The sequence below is a fragment of the Crocuta crocuta genome, unplaced genomic scaffold, assembly GCF_008692635.1.
Source record: "Crocuta crocuta isolate KB4526 unplaced genomic scaffold, BGI_CrCroc_1.0 scaffold1428, whole genome shotgun sequence".
NCBI classification, from domain to species: domain Eukaryota; kingdom Metazoa; phylum Chordata; class Mammalia; order Carnivora; family Hyaenidae; genus Crocuta; species Crocuta crocuta.
The window spans coordinates 89,160-98,568 of NW_027532253.1; the positions used below are offsets into that span (position 1 = coordinate 89,160).

Below are 9,409 nucleotides of genomic sequence, written 5' to 3' on the forward strand. Positions count from 1 at the left end.
AATAGTTGATCAAAACATATATATATATGTTTTATATATGTTTATATATATATATATATATGTTTTATATATATATGTTATATATATATGTTATATATATATATCATATACTGTTATATATATATATCATATACTGTTTTTTAATATTTATTTATTTTGATTATATACTGTATTTTAAACATATTTATTTATTTTGAGAGAGAGAGAGAGAGAGAGAGAGGTAGAGAGAAAGAGAGAGACTGAGTGCACTGGGGAGGGGAAGGAAAGAGGGAGGGAGAGAATCCCAAATAGGCTCTGTGCTGTCACGACAGAACTCAAATGGGGCTCAATCGCATGAACTGTGAGATCATGACCTGAACCGAAATCAAGAGTCAGAAGAGTCAGACACTTAACGACTGAGCCACCCAGGTGCCCCTATATACTGTATTCTTAAAAGAAAGTAAAGTAGAGAAAAGAAAATGTTATGAAGAAAATCATAAGAAGAGAAAATACATTTATAGTAATGTACTGTAAAGACAAACAAACAAACTTGCTTATAAATAGACCTGTGCAGCTCAACCTTGTGTTGCTCAAGGGTCAAACTATTGCAGAAAGAGTTAATTGCAGCTATGCATGGCAGTGTCATCTTATCTCATGGAGCTCAGTTGCAGTCTTCATTTCTCTGAAGTATCTGAATGGCCCCAGAGAAACTCCTATACCTAAGACTCAGAAATGTCAGCAAAGGCAAGGAGCTGGTGACTAGGTGGCCAGAGTCCTCTCTTGAGGAACATTGAAGGAACATTATGCTATACAGTAGGCCACGGAATCTCCTATATTTGCAGCTACACATACCTCGGTCTCAGGCCTCCTGGACTCTAGTTGGCCTCCTATGCAAGAGTGGAGCAGTTGGAAATAGCTCCTGGGCCATTAGGCTGGTCACAAAACTCAGAGGGGAGTTAAGAACTGGAAGGTGTGTGTGTGTGTGTGTGTGTGTGTGTGTGTGTGTGTGTTTCTGGCTGCCAGGGATCTCTTATTTATGCCCCTGGGGACGGGCTTTGCTCTCAGGACTCTATCTTGTTTGTGTGGCCCTGACAAGAGTGGTTTGGGCTCTGCTCTTGCCTTCCTCAGGAACCCTCCTGCATCTTCTCCAAACCTCTAGGTACAGACCCTCATGAGCACCCTGTGAGTACACTGGTGATGGGTCACTGCCTGCAGGTCACTCCATGGGTGGTTGGTCAGTGCTGGTCCTCAGTCTCAGGACCTCAAAAGCCAGGAAGGTTCTGGGCCTCCTCTTCAACTCCATGCAACAGGACACCCAGCAATCCCCCTTTAGATGGGAGGTGGCAAGCTCCCAGGCTGAGTGTTTTCTTTTCTTCCGAGGACATGACCTCAATGGACCATGACCCACCTATCCTAGTTTTACATGGAAAACCTCTCCTCTGATGGCTATGGTTATGAGTGACGTGAAATCTTACCCTCGGTGTATTCATCATGTTTTCTATTAACTGTATTTTCTGATGGTTTGACACCATAAGTGCCTTGTGAACCTGGTGAGGGTCTGCGTCTCCTAGGGTGAGCTAATTCCTCGACCTAGCAATCAATTTGCCCAAGAGCATGGTTTTGATGTGCAAACCAGCCAATCCAGAACCCACACCTCCAACCACCTCATTTATCAAACTCTCACGCCCCAGGCCAATATTCTTCTTGCCCTAAATCACCCCACGTCCAGACACTGGACAACTAGGGGTCACCCCTATCACTCAGAGCCCACCAAAACTATTCTGACTTTTCAATCCAAAGCTTTACTCAGCATACTGATCCTGCCTCTCCCATTCCTTCCCATAAAACCAGAATAAAGACTTTGGTTTATGTTTTTCCCCTCATTCTCTCTGCGACCTGACCAACCCAGGTGCTTCCTCATGTGGCCCTGAGTGTTATGGTATGTCCCTTCCTCTTGGGAGTTGTAGGTAATAAACTCTTCTTTCAAGGACATTATCTCCATGCCTGTCATCTCACCACACCTGATTAAAGCAAATCTCGGGTACATTTTAAGATATTTAGTTGAGGAGAAAGACCAGAGTCATGTGGTCCTCTCAGGTCCAGGGTTTGGTATGTGGAGAGGGTCATTTGGAACCAGGGGTTTGTTGGAGATTAATGTTCTTGGGATTCATGGAAAGGTAAGAGAGGGGCAGAGAACCCAACGTTACCATTGAATCTCAACACCAACAACTCTGGCTAGATAGCATTATGTTCATGGAAATTTCCCAAGGCTTCCTTTATGGCCCAGCTTGTGACTTATTCTGCAATGTTCCTTGTCAGTTAAGTAAATAAATTGGTTAACGACATTTAAAAAAAAATACAGAATGCTTCACAAATTTGAGTGTCATCCTTGTTCGGGGGCCATGCTAATATTCTCTGCATCATTTCAATTTTAGTACGTGTGCTGCTGAAGCAAGCACTTGTTACCAATATTGTTTAAATCTAATTCATCTACCTGAATTTTCATTTCTCTGTTTTAGCTGTCACTCAGTGAGATGTGTTAAAATTTTCAGTTGTGATAGTGGGCTTGTACATTTTTCCATTTACTTCTGCCAGTTTTAACTTTTAATATCTTGTACCCAATTCCAGTGTGTGGGTTCCCCCCAACACATTCAGGCAAGTCTCCTACACAAGCTGGGTGTCCTATAAGTTAACTCAATTCTTTTTTTTTAATGTTTTTTATTTATTTCTGAGAGAGAGAGAGGCAGCGGGAGCAGGGGAGGGTCAGAGAGAGAGAGGGAGACACAGAACCCAAAACAGGTTCCAGGCTCTGAGCTAGCTGTCAGCACAGAGCCCCACGCGGGGCTCGAACCCACGAATCGTGAGATCATGACCTGAGCCGAAGTCGGACGCTCAACCGACTGAGCCACCCAGGCGCCCCAAGTTAACTCAATTCTGACCCTATGTACCTGGAGATGGTATCAGATTCCACAGGTTAAGGGTTAAGTCCCACAAGACTTCCCTCTACTTTGGATGCCAATCTCAAGTCCAAGTTGTTATCTTAGCTTCTGACTGACGCTATAAGTCAGAGGTTCCCATAACCCCTTCCTTGGGTTCGATTAATTTGCTAGAGTGGCTTACAGAACTCGGGAAACTCCTTTACTCACTAGATCACTGGTTTATTACAAAAGATATTAAAGAATAGGAATCAACATCCAGATGAAGAGATACATGGGGTGAGGCCCCAAACTCAGAGTCTTCTGTCTTCGTGAGGCTTGGGGCATGACACAGTGGCACGTGGAGGCATTCTGGTTTAACAACCTGAAATCTCTGAACCCAGCCCTTTGAGGTGTTTAATGGAGGCTTTCATTACATGGTCAGGATTAAATTATTGGCCGTTGGTGATTGGACTCAGTCTCCAGCCCCTTGCCCTCCCTAGAGGTCAGGGAGGTAGGACTGAAAGTTCTAACCCTCTATTCCCATGGTGGATTCTCCTGGAAACCAGCCCCCAACCTTAGGTGTTTTCCAAAAGTCATCTCACTAACATAACAAAAGACATATTTATCATTCTTAACATAGAATTAGGAACTTTGTATCAGGAGGGACAAAAAGACCAATTAACATAGGTATGCTAGTATACCCAAATACTATGGTATACTAGATTTCTGTTCGTTAATGTTTAAGTTGCCATTTTCCTTAATTTTCTAAATCATGAAACTTTACACATGTCTTTTTTAAGGTGCCTTTGATGGACTTTTTATCTATCCTGATGTTTGCCTTTCTATTTGGAATATGTCACCTGTTTACATGTAATGACATTAACAGATATAATTTGGCTTCAACATGCCATCCTAATATTTGCTTTACATTTATTTTTACCTGCTCTAATTTTCTTTTCCTTTCTTTTCTTATGAGATAATGAATAAGGCCTACGTTTGGTTTTCCTCATACGCTTCCAGGCTTGACAAACACAGAGCTTCATGAATCTGCGACTTGATGTCCTTTGTCACTTTTTTGAACTTCTCAACCATCATTTCTTTAAATATATCTTCTGCATTGTTCCCTTTCCTTTTTTTTTTTTTCTCCTGGGACCAATTGAACATGCATTGGTATTATTTTCTATGACACCTTCAACTCTTGCCCCTTCTCTTTCAGGATCCTCCATCATTTTGTCTCACCAGGCTAAATGTTGAGTATTTCTTCAGACTAATTGTTTGTTTATAGAATTCTCCATCCAGGTGGGGAACTTGCCTTTGACTCTTGAAACATAGCACCACACAGTCAGGGTAGTATTGGCTTGGAACTCAGGGTGGAGGATGGGGTTATAGACATTAATTAACTTGTGCCAGGTCACCCAGCCTGGAAATGGCAGAACAGGAAGTAAGAGCTCAGGATGGACCCTCTGCCTAACCCTTCGTCGTGTGCTTGTTCTCTCCTGGGCTGAGGATGCTCCCTACCTCTCATCTCTCAGGAATCAGATCCACAGTGGAGGTTTCCAAACTTTTAAGCATGCTGTTGCTATATTTCTTCTTAGATGAAACAAATCAATGGTATTTCTCCATTACCCACAAAAGTTAGCACAGGACTTTTCTCTGTTATTCAGGCCATTGATGTGTTTTCTACCTTGATTTTGCTTTAACTTTGTTGCTTTTATTCTGTTCTTCCTGATTTCAGAGTACATTGGTAGATACAATTCCTTTCAAAGAGGAGCTAGATACCTGGGTGTTTCCCAAGGAAGTATGAAAGCTGATATAAACGTGGCATTTCTGGCATTCATCCTTCATGCATCCATGAACAAGATGGAGAAGCAGCAATGGATGATGCTTATGTGCACCCCTAAATAAGATAGTGTTAAAAAATAAATTCAAGTGAGTAAACTTTGAAGATCTTATTGGATTTATTCAACAATCCATGAATTGAGTAGCATCCCATCTAACAAATAGAAAGAAGTTCCTAAGAGCTGGTCAAAATGGAAGACTTTAGTAGGCAGAAGGCAACAGGACAAGGAAGTTACTACCGAATAGTGGATTGTTTCAGACAAGGTCACCTTCCTTTTGAGGGATGGCAGGGGTCTCTTAGGCATATTACCTCACTAGTAGTGACCAGGAGATTCCAGAATGACCAGTTAAGATTACATTCCTGAGAGAGGCTGAAACCGCAATTAGGTTAGGTATTAAGTCAATTAGGTGACCTGTATTAGGTGTTATCACCTGCAATTAGGTGACATGGGCTTAGCACGAGTGACTCCAATTTGTGACTTTTGTCTCTATTTTAACAATGTTAAGTGATCAGTCATCATGGTTGACTCATACTAGCCAGTAGAATACGTAACCCTGTAGTTAACTATATCTTTTTTTTCCCCTACAACATGACAGAGTGTAGGCTTTAATTAATGGTTGAGCAATCTTAATGGTAGTCTGTGTATCCGTGGGGAAAAAGTGTAGAAATCTTTTTGAGAAGTCATGGGCTTCTTCTTTCTCTCCACTTCCCCACAGCACTCACTAGGCCAACGAACCGTAACATAGGAGGGGCCAATGGCATTATCAAAGCTTTGTCTATGCTAATGTGGACATATGGAAAGAGAGAATTACTCCAGGGAGATAAATGAGGGTGAACTGGCAAGCTGTAACCATGGGAGTGGGTTCAAGATCACAGTCCTGGCAAAACGCATAGAATGTGTAGGAGAGACAGGTCAGGGGCAGCTGAGATGGTCTTGTGTAGAGATGCTAGATTACTTTGCTGGGAACAGGTAGGATTTGTAATTTTTTTTTTTTTTTTTGCTAGAGTTATCAGCCTTGACCATCTAAGGGCAGGTTCAGAGAAGTGATATAAAGGGATAAAAGTAGAGGATTGCTAAAGGCAAAGGTGAAAACTATACCCAGAGCGATAGAGCAACTTTGCACTGGATGCCTCAGTTTGGCTGAAGGTGAGTGCAGGAGATGGAGGTCGAGTGTCTGGAGACTTTATCTGAGGGGCAAGCAGGATCTTCACGAGGTAGAATCTCCTGGAAATTTATAAAAAGAAGATCACGTCAAATCTCTTAAGCGTTTATTTGGAGGAGAGCTTTGAAGGGAGAGAAAGGGTATTTACAATAAATCCATATGGGGGGGGGGAGTACCTGGGTAGCTCATGTCGACTGAGAGTCCAACTTCAGTTCAGGTCATAGTCTCACGGTTCGTGAGTTCAAGCCCTACATTGGGCTTGCTGTTGTCAGCACAGAGCCGGCTTTGGGTCCTCTGTCCCCGTCTCTCTGGCCCTGCCCCGCTTGCTTGCTCTCTCTTTCTCTCTCAAAAATAAATAAAGCATTAAAAAATAAAGAAATCCATATTTTGTACAAAATAAGAAATTATGTCAATGGTTTTTTGTTTTGTTTTTTAGCAGTTTCTTTTCAAGCTCAGTAAATGATGTTTGGAAAAGGATCTGTTCTTTGGTCTTAATTCCATGCTGTCACTGTTTTCTCCTATCATCTCTTTTACCCCCTACATGCCCTGTGGGAGAAAATCTGACAATGCATGGCTACTGAATTCAATTCTGAGCCATTGCAATGTACCCTTCACCCCTTTTGATGCATAAGAGAATGGTGAAGCCAGAGGAGTGGACAGAGGGAAGGGGGAGAGCTGGGTCTCCAACACTTTTTTTTTTTTCTGTTTCTTCTGCTGCCTGTAGTTCCACTACGTGAAGACACAGGCCTAGAACTTTGTCCAGGATGCTGACACTGCCTCTGCTTTGAAGGGTGTCAGCTCTAAGATGTGTAACAAGTAGAACCAGAAGGTGTGTGTCAAGGGCATTACCTGTACCTAGTCCTGGGGAAAGAGGACAGGCCAGGGGTTGGTTGTATTCTTTAGAAGAGAGTTACTGATGCTTATCCCACTCCTCCTTTCTGTAGATATCTCTTTGTCAGTCCTTCTGCTGTACCCTACTTTGTGCAGTATGAGTTGGAGCCAGAAGAAATGGAGCAGCTAAAGGTAATGCAGACTCAAGGCCATTTTGGACTCACACCCAGACCCACCTCTTCCTCCTCCAGCCCCCGATTCCCCTAGCCCCATCAGGGCCACACAGTGGCGCTCTCCATCCATCTCTGCAGCTGACCATGAACAAATACTATGATGTCTCCCAGAAAGCTCTTGACCTCCAGGGGCTCCGCTTTGACCTGGGTACGGTCGACAGCAGCAGCAGTAGTGCTAGGGCAGGTGATGGCACAGGGACCTGCCTGGCAGCTAGACTGAAGGATGGTAATGTGGGGAGGGGTTGGTACTAGCCCTGGGCCCCTCTAAGCCCTCCCATTGCCTCCTCTCAGATTCCTGAAGACTTGGTGGGCCATGATATTGATAGAATCCTGAATCGAAGAAACTGCATGGCTGCCAGCTTGCAGATCACTGAAGAAGAGAGTTTCCCTGATGTGAGGCTTTATGCCCAGTGCTGTTTATTATGGTAGAGGGTGGAACCCATAGTGTGGCCCTAGATACTGTCACTCCAACTCTTCCTCACCAAAAGCTGTTGTCCTTGAACTTGAGCAACAACAAACCGTGCGGGCTGGATGACCAGTCTGACATTACACAGATGGTCCCCACCTCAGTCAAGATCCTGAACCTCTCCAAGAATGAGGTGGGAAGGGGAGGCAGATCAAAGTTGGGGTTGATGGTGGACGGTAGTGCTCGTCAGTGATGACAGGAGGCAAGAGAAGGTACCTGCGTGGAAAGGTGGGGGCTGGAGGTGCAGGGGCCCACGTGTCTCTCTTTCCCTGGGACTTCTTTTACAGTTTCCTCCCTGTATTTCTCAGCAGAAGTCAGCCCCAGAGTTGGACAAGGTGAGGGAGCTGTGACTAGAGAAGAATTCGAGACACCTTTCCTGGGGACCTCTGCCCCTGGGAGCATGAGCTACCCAGCAGTGCTCATATGCAGGAGGCAGCAGCCATGAGAAGAAGGACCACATCCCTGCCTTCTCTTCTCTCTGTGTCTCCCACCTGTGCTTAGAGGTCTCCTTTACCTCCTGTGACCTGCTTACTGTTTGCCTGCTCTCGGGTCTGTTTCTTACCTTTCTGCACTCAGCTTTCTCTAACATATTGCTATGTTCTGATTGTTTGTGTCCCCCACCGCACCGCATTCATTTGTTGAAATCCTGACACCCAAAGATGGTAGTATCAGGAGGTGGTTTCTTGGGAGGTGCTTAGGTCATGAGGACGCAAGCCTCCTGAATGGAATGAGCGCTGTTAGGTAAAAGGCTCCAGAGAGATCCCTAACTCCTTGTACCATGTGAGAACACAGCAAGAAGACGCCAGGTATGAGCCAGGAAGAGGGCCCGCGCAAGAAACCAACCATGCTGGTGACTTGATCTACACTTTCCAGCCTACAGAATGGATAGCATGAAATTACTGTCACTTATCAGATACCAACATGGTAGTATTTTGTTATAGCAGCCTGAACAGACTAAGACACATGCCTTCCCATGAGTGTGTTCCAGGAAGCAGGGCTACGTCTCCTCTCCAGAACCAGAGTGATGACCTTGAGCCAGGTGCTGGTACCTTGGACTGAGAAGGGCCCTCAAGCCCAGGGCTTCGTGCCGAGACAGGCCCTCCTACTCCCTGCTGAGATGATGCTTCCCTCCCTTGTTCTGAGAGGGACCCTCTTTTCCTTGAACCAAATGTGTCCCCCTCCTCCAATTCCAGGCTGCCATGGTGGCTTTTCCTGCCCATGCTTAGGGCTGAAGTCCTTGGGGGCTGCCATAATGCCATCCATTCCTCTGACCCAATGCCAGGAGCTGGGGGCCCTCCTTGAGAAAAACCAGGGTTCCCTGAGTCAGGGGACCAGAAGTGGGAGACTGCCAGGGAGCAGAGGGATTCCTGAGGCAAGAATAGAGGCCAGAGGCCAGAGGTGTTTGATGAGACAGAAGGACAGGCCTCTCAGAGGCACTGCCCCTTCCCCAACCCCCTCCCCCACATGTCACATCATCCTGACTGGTCCTTCAGAGGAGCCCTGGGTAGCCCGACAATGGGTATAATCCCTCAGGCAAGGAACCGACTGAGACAGGCACAGGTGCACTGGGGCCATCAGGAGGGAAGGCGGTGATCATAAGAGGGGACCACAGACCCTCAGCCTCATGATGACCCGGGGTTTGATCCTCTACTCCTTCTGGAGATGGTGGCCAGTCCCTGTGGCTGCCTCGCTCCCCATGCACAGCTCAGACTGAGTTCACACAGGTGACAAACCTTCAACCAGCACCCACCTAGTGGGCCCCGAAGCCAACACCTGCGTGTTCTTCATTCCTACCTTGGGTGCCAGGGTGGTAGGGACACAGGCCGTGGGGTGTGATGGCTCTCACCTCACAACCTTACTTTTCAAACTTGGGCCTATTACTTAGCCTCTCATTTTCCTCATTTGCAGAAGGGGTCCGATAATGTCCATCTCTTGGGCAGCTGTGAAAATTGAATCAAATGAACTTGTGAAGTGGCTGT

General features: G+C 45.4%; 1 non-coding gene and 1 pseudogene across 1 annotated transcript; one reads left to right on the forward strand and one right to left on the reverse strand.

Moving 5' to 3' along the window:
- Window positions 1–7,623, forward strand: part of LOC144243369 (nuclear RNA export factor 5-like) — an 11,399-nt pseudogene extending 3,776 nt beyond the window's left edge.
- On the reverse strand, window positions 2,332–2,438 carry LOC144243372 (U6 spliceosomal RNA). The gene has a single exon (XR_013338641.1). It is a non-coding gene; the product is annotated as a U6 spliceosomal RNA (small nuclear RNA).
- Window positions 7,624–9,409: the final 1,786 nt, after the last annotated feature.